The sequence below is a fragment of the Clytia hemisphaerica genome, unplaced genomic scaffold (assembly GCF_902728285.1).
Source record: "Clytia hemisphaerica strain Z4C2 unplaced genomic scaffold, Clytia hemisphaerica genome assembly, whole genome shotgun sequence".
NCBI classification, from domain to species: Eukaryota; Metazoa; Cnidaria; class Hydrozoa; order Leptothecata; family Clytiidae; genus Clytia; species Clytia hemisphaerica.
The window spans coordinates 131,643-147,531 of NW_027104390.1; the positions used below are offsets into that span (position 1 = coordinate 131,643).

The window sequence follows — 15,889 nt, forward strand, 5'->3', positions numbered from 1 at the left end:
CTGGGGAAATTCGTTCGTCCAAAATCAGATCAAATCGCCAGGAAAAAGCGGTGGTAAAATTGAAAGGAGATATCTAAGGCATTCTTACCAAAATTTAGTTGACTGTGGCTCGGCCGTCCAGAATAATTGATTTGTCTCTGGGGAAATTCGCTCGTCCAAAATCAGATCAAATCGCCAGGAAAATGCAGTGGTAAAAATGAAAGGAGATATCTAAGACATTCTTACCAAAATTTAGTTGGCCGTGGCTCGGCCGTCCAGAATAATTGATTTGTTTCTGGGGAAATTCACTCGTCCAAAATCAGATCAAATCTCCAGGAAAATGCGGTGGTAAAATTGAAAGGAGATATCTAAGACATTCTTACCAAATTTTAGTTGACCGTGGCTTGGCCGTCCAGAATTATTGATTTGTCTCTGGAGAAAGTCGCTAGTCCAAAATCAGACCAAATCTTCGGGAAAAAGCGGTGGTAAAATTGAAAGGAGATATCTAAGGCATTCTTACCAAAATTTAGTTGACTGTGGCTCGGCCGTCCAGAATAATTGATTTGTCTCTGGGGAAATTCGCTCGTCCAAAATCAGATTAAATCGCCAGGAAAATGCGGTGGTAAAATTGAAAGGAGATACCACCGTCAACCAAGATATGGTGTGAGTGTTTCCAATACCTTCTCAAAATTTGACCACCACATTATCCCAGAGAAATTGGACTGATTTTGCACCACCGAATTTCCCCTGAGACAAATTACTTATTCTGGACGCCCGAGCCACCGTCAACCAATATTTGGTATGTGTGTTTCAAATATTTCCTTCTAATTTGACCACCAAGCCGTCGTTTTGGTGTGTGTAGGCTAGAAACTGATTAAAATTCGAGCCATTACTAGCAACCCTGCGGGTTCTAGGGCGCCGAGTATACACCCGGCACAGTGACAAGCCGTCGTTTTGGTGTGTGTACCTTATCCAATTAGCATTTAGCTATTGAATAAGTATAAAAACTTTAGAAAAGAACGTTGATTTGCAGGTTTCTACACAAAGGGTTAAACCTGATTGAAATTCGAGCCGTTACTAGCAACCCTGCGGGGCCTAGGGCACCGAGTATACACCCGGCACAGTGACAGGCCGTCGTTTTGGTGTGTGTAGGCTAGAACCTGATTAAAATTTGAGCCGTTACTAGCAACCCTGCGGGTTCTAGGGCGCCGAGTATACACCCGGCACAGTAACAAGCCGTCGTTTTGGTGTGTGTACCTTATCCAATTAGCATTTAGCTATTGAATAAGTATAAAAACTTTAGAAAAGAACGTTGATTTGCAGGTTTCTACACAAAGGGTTAAACCTGATTGAAATTCGAGCCGTTACTAGCAACCCTGCGGGGCCTAGGGCGCCGAGTATACACCCGGCACAGTGACAAGCCGTCGTTTTGGTGTGTGTAGGCTAGAACCTGATTAAAATTCGAGCCATTACTAGCAACCCTGCGGGTTCTAGGGCGCCGAGTATACACCCGGCACAGTGACAAGCCGTCGTTTTGGTGTGTGTACCTTATCCAATTAGCATTTAGCTATTGAATAAGTATAAAAACTTTAGAAAAGAACGTTGATTTGCAGGTTTCTACACAAAGGGTTAAACCTGATTGAAATTCGAGCCGTTACTAGCAACCCTGCGGGGCCTAGGGCGCCGAGTATACACCCGGCACAGTGACAAGCCGTCGTTTTGGTGTGTGTAGGCTAGAACCTGATTAAAATTCGAGCCGTTACTAGCAACCCTGCGGGGCCTAGGGCGCCGAGTATACACCCGGCACAGTGACAAGCCGTCGTTTTGGTGTGTGTACCTTATCCAATTAGCATTTAGCTATTGAATAAGTATAAAAACTTTAGAAAAGAACGTTGATTTGCAGGTTTCTACACAAAGGGTTAAACCTGATTGAAATTCGAGCCGTTACTAGCAACCCTGCGGGGCCTAGGGCGCCGAGTATACACCCGGCACAGTGACAAGCCGTCGTTTTGGTGTGTGTAGGCTAGAACCTGATTAAAATTCGAGCCATTACTAGCAACCCTGCGGGTTCTAGGGCGCCGAGTATACACCCGGCACAGTGACAAGCCGTCGTTTTGGTGTGTGTACCTTATCCAATTAGCATTTAGCTATTGAATAAGTATAAAAACTTTAGAAAAGAACGTTGATTTGCAGGTTTCTACACAAAGGGTTAAACCTGATTGAAATTCGAGCCGTTACTAGCAACCCTGCGGGGCCTAGGGCGCCGAGTATACACCCGGCACAGTGACAAGCCGTCGTTTTGGTGTGTGTAGGCTAGAACCTGATTAAAATTCGAGCCGTTACTAGCAACCCTGCGGGGCCTAGGGCGCCGAGTATACACCCGGCACAGTGACAAGCCGTCGTTTTGGTGTGTGTACCTTATCCAATTAGCATTTAGCTATTGAATAAGTATAAAAACTTTAGAAAAGAACGTTGATTTGCAGGTTTCTACACAAAGGGTTAAACCTGATTGAAATTCGAGCCGTTACTAGCAACCCTGCGGGCCTAGGGCGCCGAGTATACACCCGGCACAGTGACAAGCCGTCGTTTTGGTGTGTGTAGGCTAGAACTTGATTAAAATTCGAGCCGTTACTAGCAACCCTGCGGGGCCTAGGGCGCCGAGTATACACCCGGCACAGTGACAAGTCGTCGTTTTGGTGTGTGTACCTTATCCAATTAGCATTTAGCTATTGAATAAGTATAAAAACTTTAGAAAAGAACGTTGATTTGCAGGTTTCTACACAAAGGGTTAAACCTGATTGAAATTCGAGCCGTTACTAGCAACCCTGCGGGGCCTAGGGCGCCGAGTATACACCCGGCACAGTGACAAGCCGTCGTTTTGGTGTGTGTAAGCTAGAACCTGATTGAAATTCGCGCCGTTACTAGCAACCCTGCGGGGCCTAGGGCGCCGAGTATACACCCGGCAAAGTGACAAGCCGTCGTTTTGGTGTGTGTAGGCTAGAACCTGATTGAAATTCGAGCCGTTACTAGCAACCCTGCGGGGCCTAGGGCGCCGAGTATACACCCGGCACAGTGACAAGCCGTCGTTTTGGTGTGTGTACCTTATCCAATTAGCATTTAGCTATTGAATAAGTATAAAAACTTTAGAAAAGAACGTTGATTTGCAGGTTTCTACACAAAGGGTTAAACCTGATTGAAATTCGAGCCGTTACTAGCAACCCTGCGGGGCCTAGGGCGCCGAGTATACACCCGGCACAGTGACAAGCCGTCGTTTTGGTGTGTGTAGGCTAGAACCTGATTGAAATTCGAGCCGTTACTAGCAACCCTGCGGGGCCTAGGGTGCCGAGTATACACCCGGCACAGTGACAAGCCGTCGTTTTGGTGTGTGTAGGCTAGAACCTGATTGAAATTCGAGCCGTTACTAGCAAACCTGCGGGGCCTAGGGCGCCGAGTATACACCCGGCACAGTGACAAGCCGTCGTTTTGGTGTGTGTAGGCTAGAACCTGATTGAAATTCGAGCCGTTACTAGTAACCCTGTGGAACCCAGAATTTTGTAATAGCTGATTACTGAACAGTAAATCACTTAATCCAAAAGTTAGTGATCAGTTTCCTATAAAGAACATGCTTATAAGAAAAATACTTACCTTGTGCACCACCCCTTTGTTACTCTGTAATAACTGATTTCCGAAAAGTAAAATTACCTTCAATCAAGAATTATATATTTGTTCCGAAAAGTAAAATTACCTTCAATCAAGAATTATATGTTTGATCCTATAAAGAAAATGCTTATCTTGTGATCATTTCTTATTTATTCTTTGTTTACTTTGTAAAAACTAATTACCGAAAAGTATATGGCTGTCTGTCAAGAGTTATTAATTTGATTCTTATAAAGTAGATGCTTATAAGAAATATAAACATGCTCATATTGTGATAAAGAAGGTGCTTATAGGAAAAATAAATAAGCTGGTACTATGCGCCGTCCCTTGTTTACTTTGTAAGACTAATTACCAAAAAGTTTATGGATGTCTATGAAGAGTTACTGATTTGAATCTTATAAAGTAGATGCTTATAAGAAAAATAAACATGCTCATATTGTGCAATGTCCCTTGTTTACTTTGTAAAAGCTAATTACCGAAAGATATATGGCTGTTATCAAGAGTTATTGATTTGATTCTTATAAAGAAGGAGCTTATAAGAAAAATAAATAGATCATATTGTCCCTGTTTAGGACCACCGAATTTCCCCAGAGGAAAAGTACTAATTCTGGACGCCCGAGCCACCGTCAACCAAGATATGGTGTATGTGTTTCAAATATTTCCTTCTAATTTGACCACCGCATTTTCCCGGAGATTTTATGTGATTTTTGGACCACCGAATTTCCCCGGAGATAAACTACTTATTCTGGACGCCCGAGCCACCGTCAACCAATATTTGGTGTGTATGTTTCAAATATTTCCTTCTAATTTGACCACCACATTTTCCCGGAGATTTTATGTGATTTTGGACCACCGAACTTCCCCGGAGACAAATTACTTATTTTGGACGCCCGAGCCACCGTCAACCAATATTTGGCGTGTGTGTTTCAAATATCTCCTTCTAATTTGACCACCGCATTTTCCCGGAGATTTTGACTGATTTTGGACCACCGAATTTCCCCGGAGACAAATTACTTATTCTGGACGCCCGAGCCATCGTCAACCAATATTTGGTGTGTGTGTTTCAAATATTTCCTTCTAATTTGACCACCGCATTTTCCCGGAGATTTTATGTGATTTTGGACCACCGAATTTCCCCGGAGATAAACTACTTATTCTGGACGCCCGAGCCACCGTCAACCAATATTTGGTGTGTGTGTTTCAAATATTTCCTTCTAATTTGACCACCACATTTTCCCGGAGATTTTATGTGATTTTGGACCACCGAACTTCCCCGGAGACAAATTACTTATTTTGTACGCCCGAGCCACCGTCAACCAATATTTGGTGTGTGTGTTTCAAATATTTCCTTCTAATTTGAACACCGCATTTTCCCGGAGATTTTATGTGATTTTGGACCACCGAATTTCCCCGGAGATAAACTACTTATTCTGGACGCCCGAGCCACCGTCAACCAATATTTGGTGTGTGTGTTTCAAATATTTCCTTCTAATTTGACCACCACATTTTCCCGGAGATTTTATGTGATTTTGGACCACCGAACTTCCCCGGAGACAAATTACTTATTTTGGACGCCCGAGCCACCGTCAACCAATATTTGGTGTGTGTGTTTCAAATATCTCCTTCTAATTTGACCACCGCATTTTCCCGGAGATTTTGACTGATTTTGGACCACCGAATTTCCCCGGAGACAAATTACTTATTCTGGACGCCCGAGCCATCGTCAACCAAGATATGGTGTGTGTGTGTGTGTGTGTGTTTCAAATATTTCCTTCTAATTTGACCACCACATTTTCCCGGAGATTTTATGTGATTTTGGACCACCGAACTTCCCCGGAGACAAATTACTTATTTTGGACGCCCGAGCCACCGTCAACCAATATTTGATGTGTGTTTCAAATATTTCCTTCTAATTTGACCACCACATTTTCCCGGAGATTTTATGTGATTTTGGACCACCGAACTTCCCCGGAGACAAATTACTTATTTTGGACGCCCGAGCCACCGTCAATCAATATTTGGTGTGTGTGTTTCAAATATCTCTTTCTAATTTGACCACCTCATTTTCCCGAAGATTTTGACTGATTTCGGACCACCGAATTTCCCCGGAGACAAATTACTTATTCTGGACGCCCGAGCCACCGTCAACCAATATTTGGTGTGTGTGTTTCAAATATCTCCTTCTAATTTGACCACCGCATTTTCCCGGAAATTTTGACTGATTTTGGACCACCGAATTTCCCCGGAGACAAATTACTTATTCTGGACGCCCGAGCCACCACCAAATCATCCCGGAAAATGTAGTCGAAACTTTACATTATTTATTTGCGTTTTGACCACCGCGTTTCGCCGGAGAGAAACTGATGATATTGGACCACTGCATTACTCCTGGGAATGGCTACTAAAATTCGACCACCACATTATCCCGGAAACTTTAGTCGAAAATGGTATATTAGGGAGATAATGATATAAATCTTTTGCGAAGGTCTTTCGCCGGAGACCAGGGCAAATTTTCCTCAGTACTGGACATGAGTCAGTTTTTTGACCAGTGATTTTTCTACCATGATGTATACAGATAACATAGCTGTAGTGAGGGATTCTGCTGAGGGTCTACAGGAACTTCACAACACATGCAACCAAGCCTCTAAACGGAAGAATTGTCCCAAATAATTTAAAATGAAATGTAGAGCTTTTAAATCACTGATATAATGATATAATTTGCTTAAGCATGATTAACATGAGGATACGTTCTCTCCATCTTCGATTCTTTGATTAGTAATGTAATTGAAGCATGCGCGATAAAATCGCTATTTTTGGTCTCCACAGGTTAAATTTCAGAGAAAGCTAAACTGTGGTGCTTACGCACCCCTTCTCATAGACCCGGTAGAATAACGGACAGAAACTCGATGGGGAATTGATATTCCCATATTTTTTATGGCTTGGTGTTTAAATTGTTTTGTTTTTAAGTCAGTGGGGTGGGAAAACAGCATAATGTTTTTGCAGTGAGGATTGGCTTATTTGATTATCTTAAGTAGGACAGAAATTGGAGTACAGTTTTCCACCGGAGATGATATTTTGGCTAATTTTTCCAGGAGGAAGGGGTCCCAGTAGACTGCTGACATCCACTAACGCATTCGTGCTCCTTAAAATAATACCTGGAGTTTTACAGAGGTCTGCGATTCAGAGTAGGGTCCCAGTGGGAAGGGGTGAGAAGGGAGCTGTCTTACGGTATTAAATCGCGCATACAGGCTACACCCAGCGGAAGGCTTGGAAAATGTGTCTTCGATAACCATGATTGGTTATCTAACATATGTAAAAGTTACAGTTTACAAGTACACGCTTTTTCTTTTATAAGAATAGTGGTTTAGGGTGAGCATTAAATTTTTGATCTTTTTACAAAAGAAAGTGTACGAGAGGCTGTTGGAAGTGAACTTGCCACAAGAGAAAGAAATTTCGCATCAAACAGATATAATAATAATTTGCGACGATTTACACCGCTATGTAAAATTACCAGTAAATATTTTCCTACAGAATTTTCCATAAGATGTTGTTTACACTATGACAAACACTCTTCAAAATACCAAACAAACGCAGATGAATAAGCGTATCTTACCCTCTGATAATACTGTTGAAGCTCGATGAATAACTTCCTCTGTCAATTTTTCTCCTACACGTTTTTTTTTATTAGAACACCTAAAATTTGACTGAGCCTGGATATGCTTATTTTTTTTAGCAATTTTTAGACTAAAATGTTCTTAAATGCGTTCTTAATTTTCAGAATACTCTAAATCGACAATATCATGCAAAAAAAGGGCACTTAAAATTGGTAACATTTGGACAATGTTTGACTCTCAATTTTAGAAAATCCATGCCTAAGTTCGGTTAAAACTGCTTGAAAAGAGGACAAAATTGTAGTTTCTTGTCATTTTTTTCCAAACTGAGGCTGGGCATGTTCTTACGATGCTCTTAATTTTTCAACGAATTTCAGCCTCAATGTTCGTATGAACTGGGTTCTAATAAAAAAAACGTGTATTCTACATTACCTGTTGTTTTCTCACAATTTTTCTTTAGGTATGCTAAGAATCATATTGATGAATTAAACAGATGCAACAGAGATTTAGTCGATATAATTTGAGTGATTATAATCCCGGTTGTTAGTTTCTTACCTTTTGGCACATACCTTTTCACAATTTTATGCCTTCGAATGGCTTTTAGAGAAACTTTCCTTGCTGAGTGAAAACAACCCATCAAAGACCGGGGACAGGTTGAGGGAAGGTTCAGAATGAATGCTTTGTACCTTTTTTGTTTTCTTCAGCATTCCCACGAGCTCAGATGTATAAGCTTTACTTGTGTGTCGTGCAGTGGTCCAGGTTAAGACACTTTTAGCGGTAATGGTAAGTTTAGTGGTTTGAGGAGTTTTTAATCGTTATCGCGTGTAATTTACAAAATAATGTTACACGTTAGTGTGACGAGGGCCCGGGGAGAAAGTGTGAAAAAATTTAGCCAAATTCGAGTAAATTTGGGCAAAAATTACCTAAACGGTGCATTTTCTTGAAAATTTTGAGGTAAAATATGGTCAGATTTTACAAATTTTACACCCCTTAACGTGCAAATTTTCTCATATTTTTCCATTTCGACCCTTACAGTGCATTTTGGGAAGCTTAAAATGAATTTCTTAAAATGACTCTAGCTCAGAAAGTATAACCCACTGTATCTTTGCTTTTGAGCCTCAACCTCAATCGGTACAGTACTCGCGACTGAATACATGACATATTAAATGTTTGGCTCAGTTTAAAGTCGAAGGGTCAAAACTGTTGGCTGGTTAGTTCAAACAAGGAATTTGGTTCAAAACTTTTCAAACAAAGAACGAACAATGTTCAGTCACTTCAAATATTTTTCTTAGATTACTGAAAATGTCGATATAATCTGTCAAAGTTTCGACAACTTGTGAATCTCGTGAAATCTTGTTATTATGTTTTGAAGAATTTTCTAGAAAAACATGAACTTTTTTCCCAGTGATTGTAGGTTAAAGTCCAAAGCTACTAGTGAATTTCCATGTAAAGATACTAAAACAACACTTAAATATAGTCAAATCTTGAAAATAAATATGAATCGTCATAAGCATTTCTTTTGCGTCAAAGTGCCAAAAATTTCCTTCGTATTTTTATGTCAAAAAATAACAAAATGTGACCCCTAGTCCCGAGTATCACGTGAACACATCTGACATCATGTGAACAGAGGCGTGATTATTCAAACAAGATTTTCCTGAATTTTTGAACCACCTACCATACCGTATTACCACATTTTAATGATATTAGAATCTTAATTAAATTTCTAAAATTAGTAAAAAAATCTTAATGACTTTGAGAAAATGGGTATACAAGTATTTCTATTGATCTCTGTGGTTTCAATTCTGACGTCTCATCGTCTCGCCGATAATCGAGATTGGGAAATCCCTTCTCAAAACAAAGAGAACAAATAATCACTGGAATTATTATAAGAATTTTACATGATCGATTATTAGTCATGCACGAAAACGAGGCTTATAGAGGTGAGCTATAAAAGAACGATAGGAAAGTCTGATTTTTCTCTCACCGTCAAACAGTTGAAACAATTTTTCATAAAGGAGGGTCATCCAGTTTACAAAGAGAATTTCCATCTTACTACAACACAGAACTAAAATGTATGGAAAAAATGGCGACGATGTTTACCTCTTGATTGTTTACAACGAATAAATCCTATGTATTTTCTTCACGGTTAGTCTCTTTGTATTTCTATTTTTGTTTCATCGAATCTGACAAAAAGGCATTTCCTGCTTGGTCTAAATATTGATGTGTGTGACATTTCAGCCCTCTTTTTACCCCTATATGTTACATGTGATGTGATTGTGCTTATAAACGCAATCAATACCGTATATAATTGGTCTTGAGATAATTGGTCTCAATTTAATTACTTTCACGCGTTACTTTTATGACGCAATTTTTTAGGCGTTTCAAATTTTGATTTTTTGAAACAAGATTCATTCTTATGAGAGCGTTTGTAGAGAAAGGATGCATGTTTACATCCGTTTTTCAAGTATTGAGATTTTCGACTTGAAGTTTTGACTTTGAATTTTTCTCATGGAATCAAAATGAATTGAAATTTATATATGTGGCTTGGGTTTGATTGACTTAGCATTTCACATTACTTACATTTTTATGTGGATTTATGGAGCATATTTATTTTATCATTCAGAGTTTCGCATGCTGGTAAGATAGTATTTTTTATCTTATTTTTCTGCTACTTTTTGGACACATTTTGTCCCAGGCATTTTGACACCTATTTTTATGGTAATTTCTAGGTTTTCTAGAGACATTTTTCTAGACTTTTCTAGCCGTTTTGGACATAGTTTTTCCGATATTCTTGCCTTTCTAGAGACATTTTTCAGGCACATTTTGTTTATTTCTAGACATTTCTTGAAATATTCTAGCCTTCAACTTTTATTTTTATTTTTCAAACTTTGTCAAACTAAATTTTTGCTTTCAATTTTTAGTTGAAACATTCGTTATCAACACCAAACTCAATTTACGGCTCCAATTATAAGTCCCGCCACATTTCAACAGCAGAAAACACTTATCCTGCTGATCGTTTCATGCGTCGTCGAGAACAAGACCGTGTCGACTACAGGCCGTTGAATATTTTGACAGGCAGTCGTATTCCAAGACGAATCCCGAAATCGACAACAATGGCAGACGATGGTGATGCCACGCCTCGTGAGCTTATTATTGAGGAATTGTCCAATTGAAGTAGCCATCTTGAAAGACGACATTTCCGACTTCATAGATGAAATACAGTACGAATTGCAACCTGCTAGTGACGTGCTGTCTCAATTGGAAAAGCATCGAACGACATTTCGTGCAAAACATTACAAACTTCGACACTATCTCGGTGTGTCTTACAACGATAATCACGCCATGGATTACCAGACACTCGTGGACAAAATCACAGATGCTATCAAAGCTGCCAAGGACGAGATGAAGATCGCCAAAGACGAGTCATCCAAACTGCAAGCGATTCAGCAAAAGACGACCAATGACCTCGAGGAGGAGGCCATGCTATTTCAAGTGGAATCAACCGATCATTGTTTGAAAGAGTTGCAAATGTCTTGGGAGAAGAATGTGCAACTTGCAACTGATGAACAACTGCTAAGGTGGAAGGAGAATCAGGAGAATTACCTGAAGAGCTTCAAACATGCAACCCAGAAGTACCAAGAATCTTTGAAGTTCAATCCATCAGGTCAGATGCTTGTCAAGGCAAAACAGCAGCTTGGTAAGAGATATACCTTAGTTGTTACTCTGAAGTCCAAATTCAATGAAGATCTGACAAGTGAAATTGATCAAAGAGAATTGAATAAGAGGATCTGATCAAAGAGACGAAGCTCAATATCAAATTGTCTCATTTCTCTGGCTACAATTCAGATCTTGACATTTATACTTTTCAATCCGAATTCGAAAAATTGCATCTCCGAACCACCACTAAACGTCTCTTGCCTGATTTGCTGATTAACAATCATTTGTCAGAGCCTGCATTGTCCCTTGTCAAACACTTAGACAATATTGACGAAATCTGGGTTCGCCTCAAGGAAGTTTATGGGGATACGAAGTTTCTACTTACAAAGAAAATTTCTTCGTTGAGTGACATCCAATCTTTCAAGGGATCCAGGGACCCAGGAAAAGTACTTGCAGGGTTAAGCCAGCTGATCAATCTTATGAGGGATTTGATGATCCTTGCGTCCAGGCATAGAATCGAAAAGTACCTTTACTACGGGGATGCCTTGGATACAGTCTACAAATTGATGGGTGATTACCGGGTTACCAAGTGGCTTGAACAGTCTATTGGGATCAACCAGAGTGGGAAGGTGTTGTGGGAAAACGTCATTAACTTCTTAGAGAGAGAAGGAGTTAAAGATCCAACAACAAAAGCTTAGACTCTCAGGAAGGGAGGATCCACAATCTGCACCCCCAAAACGAAAAGGCCCAGGCTTATCAGGCTATCATTCAGACAAATTTGATAATGAAATCTGCATTTTATGTGGGAGTGCTGCTGGGGAAGATGACCATGTTGCTACCACAGGGCCGGGAGGAGTCAAAGTCATTCAATACTTTTCGTGCCGAAAGTTTGTCGAGAAGACACCTGCCCAAAGACTTCAAATGTTGCGCAAAAAGGGTCTTTGCTTTCAATGTCTTTCGCCAGGGGCTAAGTGGAACGTTGGCAGACACGAGGAACGGAAATGCCAGCAAGATTTTGTTTGCCCACATGGATCACATTCAAAGTACCCCAAAAAGAAACACATCCTTATATGTGAAGAGCATAAGCATTTTGACGAAAATCAGGATCTATTGGACAAGTACAAGTCCAGATTCATTACCAGAAATTCAAGCTTACCTTCATTTTCCAGAGACATCAAATTATCCTTCTACTCAGAAATCTCAAGTGGAGAAATCGAAGTCAACAATGTTCAAACAGATTTTGAGGATCAAGGTGGAGACATCCCAGACCGAGGAATCTACATGTTCCAGTCAATCAAAGTCAATGGTGAAGTATTCAATATATTCTTTGATTCTGGGTGTAGTGACTTTATCGTCAGAAAAAGTGCAGTTGAGCGTCTTGGGTCACACGTTACTTTGATCTCAAACATCCCTGTTTCGATTACCGGAGTGGGAAAGAAAAGCACCTCTGCGGAGCATGGAATTTACCGCGTTCAACTTCCGCTTGTTTCCGGGGAAACCGCTATTCTAAGAGGAACCTGTCTTACCGATATAACCGGGGAGTTTCCACAATTTCCACTAAAAGAAGCCGAGAAGGATCTCTGCTTTGCTGCCGGACCTCTAGCCAAAACATTTCCAAAAGTGCCAAGTCACATCGGTGGAAATGTTGATTTTATGATTGGTATGAAATACCTAAAGTACCATCCGAAACCGATCTTCCAAATACCAACGGGTTTAACCATTTTTAAATCCATTTTTCGGAGTGCCGATGGAACCACTGGCATTATTGGTGGTCCACACGAATCGTTTTCCAATATTCACTTCCAATCGCACTTTACTTCGCCATCATCCGTCAGTGAGATGTCCAATATCATGATGGTTTCTCCTCTCTCAGAGTCTGATCTTGTTCATTCATCATTCAAAGCAAATCCACTCAAATCGTTAGACAATGCTGAGAATGCAGGTTCCCAAATCAGCTATCGTTGTGTATCTTGCCGTGAATGCAAAGATTGCAAAAATCATGATTCCATTGAATCAACCAGTCTAAAGGAAGAGGGCGAACAAACCTTTGTCGAATCTTCCGTTTCAATCGATATTGAATCCCATATCGCTACCGTTTGCTTACCCGTGCTATACAACCCCGCCAAATGGCTAGCACCCAACAAACCGATCGCGTTAAAAGTCTATGAACAGCAAATCGGAAAGCTGAACAAACCCGAAAACACCAAAGATGACTTACTCTCGCTCAACGTCGGTGACCTCAATTTTGCAAAATGTCAGAGAGGAAAGAAACCTGAAGCCAAATCAAACGTCATTCCAAATGTGCTGACAAAACGCCATTGTGCATCAAAGGTTGGAATAATCTATTATCTTCTTGGCAAGACCACACCAATCACAGCTACATTTAAAAGCGACTTACACGATCTTGTTTTGAGAAAGCTAGACTGGGATGATCCAATTCTATCTGAGCTTCGTGACACTTGGCTCAACAATTTCCTCAAATCGATTCATTTCAAACGATGTATCGATGTATGTTATTCATCATGGATTGGTCGAATGTTCTTGTTATCGATTGGTCGAATGTTCTCGTTATTGATTGGTCGAATGTTCTTGTTATCAATTGGTCGAATGTTCTTGTTATCGATTGGTCGAATGTTCTCGTTATTGATTGGTCGAATGTTCTTGTTATCGATTGGTCGAATGTTCTCGTTATTGATTGGTCGAATGTTCTTGTTATCGATTGGTCGAATGTTCTCGTTATTGATTGGTCGTCGAATGTTCTTGTTATCGATTGGTCGAATGTTCTCGCTATTGATTGGTCGAATGTTCTTGTTATCGATTGGTCGAATGTTCTCGTTATTGATTGGTTGAATGTTCTTGTTATCGATTGATCAAAAGTTATTCATTATTGATTGGTCAAAAGTTATTCGTTATTGATTGGTCAAAAGTTATTCGTTATTGATTGGTCAAAAGTTATTCGTTATTGATTGGTCAAAAGTTATTCGTTATTGATTGGTCAAAAGTTATTATACGTTATTGATTGGTTTATGGTGGGGAGTGTGATGTGATTGTGCTTATAAACGCAATCAATACCGTATATAATTGGTCTTGAGATAATTGGTCTCAATTTAATTACTTTCACGCGTTACTTTTATGACGCAATTTTTTAGGCGTTTCAAATTTTGATTTTTTGAAACAAGATTCATTCTTATGAGAGCGTTTGTAGAGAAAGGATGCATGTTTACATCCGTTTTTCAAGTATTGAGATTTTCGACTTGAAGTTTTGACTTTGAATTTTTCTCATGGAATCAAAATGAATTGAAATTTTATATATGTGGCTTGGTTTGATTGACTTAGCATTCACATTACTTACATTTTTATGTGGATTTATGGAGCATATTTATTTTATCATTCAGAGTTTCGCATGCTGGTAAGATAGTATTTTTTATCTTATTTTTCTGCTACTTTTTGGACACATTTTGTCCCAGGCATTTTGACACCTATTTTTATGGTAATTTCTAGGTTTTCTAGAGACATTTTTCTAGACTTTTCTAGCCGTTTTGGACATAGTTTTTCCGATATTCTTGCCTTTCTAGAGACATTTTTCAGGCACATTTTGTTTATTTCTAGACATTTCTTGAAATATTCTAGCCTTCAACTTTTATTTTTATTTTTCAAACTTTGTCAAACTAAATTTTGCTTTCAATTTTTAGTTGAAACATTCGTTATCAACACCAAACTCAATTTACGGCTCCAATTATAAGTCCCGCCACATTACATTGAATTTTAAGGGGATTCAGTTTTCTTAGTTTTACGGAATTTGGTATTTATCCTCCATCTATTTTTATCTAACCTCTAGTAAGAAATTTGATATATTTTTAGAACTACAACATATCCGAATTGTACTTTATTTTCTTTGTTGACATATCCCATAAGTACAGCAGTTCGAGGGAAAAATTTACAATGATTTACCTTCAATATGAGGTTTAATTTGAAAACATATATTAGAGTAAAACCGAATTTTTAGCCGGTCGATGATTTGCAGAACTGTCATGTTAATGAGGTACACAGCTCAAGCAATTTATCTCATAATTAATCCAATTTTCTTGCTTCCTTTTTTCATAGCACCCTCACAGTATGATGTCGATTTCATCAACACATTATCTTTTCGAGATCAACCTAGCGCAAAATCTGCTTCTAAAGATACGATGAGTAATGATTCGAAACAGCTGTTTGATGATGTAGCATCTACCACGCACGATAAGCTACTGATGTGCAACTGAGACGTGAAAGAGAAACAACAAAATAATGACGGGTGATTAATACCACCAAAGATACTTAATGCGACGAAAGCGCTGCATTCAAGGACCGATGATTTTACAGACACAAGACACTCAATTCTATCATAAGCGATCACTGTGCAAATTCAAAACCACTAGAAATATTCTATCAAAGATATTGTAAATATGAAACAAATTCTAAAGAAATCCAGAGAAAATATTTATCAAATTCAGTGCACCGCATATTTTAACATAATGTCTTTACTGTTTGAGAAATACTTGTCTCACCCCAATAAGATATTATGCCACTTGCAATTTACTACCTGGTAATCCGAGACAAAGTAAAAGAATCCCTAAAGCGTCCTTGAAATTAGCGGACAATATTATATTACCAGTTCGTATTCCAGAAAGATTTTCCAGAGTGAAAAACATTTTAAGGATATCTTGAAACTTAAATTCTTCATTTCCAATGAAACTCAATTTCTAAAGGAAATTCCTGACTCTCTTTAACCATCCTTTTAGAATTCATGGTATTCATAACGTAATGTTTTCTACGGAAATACCCCGGTTTTAGCCAGTAGTGGCAAATTTAAACTACTGTAGATAAAAGTTGTATAAAATTTGCCACTACTTCAAAAAACTGGAGTCTTTCCGTAAAAACATTACGTCATGAATATCATAAATTCTTAAAGGAGGCGTTTCAAAGAATAGCTAGAGAACTCTTCC

The 15,889-nt window shown here is 39.2% G+C and overlaps 1 long non-coding RNA gene across 1 annotated transcript; it reads left to right on the forward strand.

Annotated features, from left to right (window-relative positions):
• The first annotated feature begins 8,934 nt into the window (after positions 1 to 8,934).
• Positions 8,935 to 15,406, forward strand: LOC136819686 (uncharacterized). Its single transcript, XR_010848473.1, has 2 exons — positions 8,935 to 9,392; positions 15,009 to 15,406. It is a non-coding gene; the product is annotated as an uncharacterized lncRNA (long non-coding RNA).
• Positions 15,407 to 15,889: the final 483 nt, after the last annotated feature.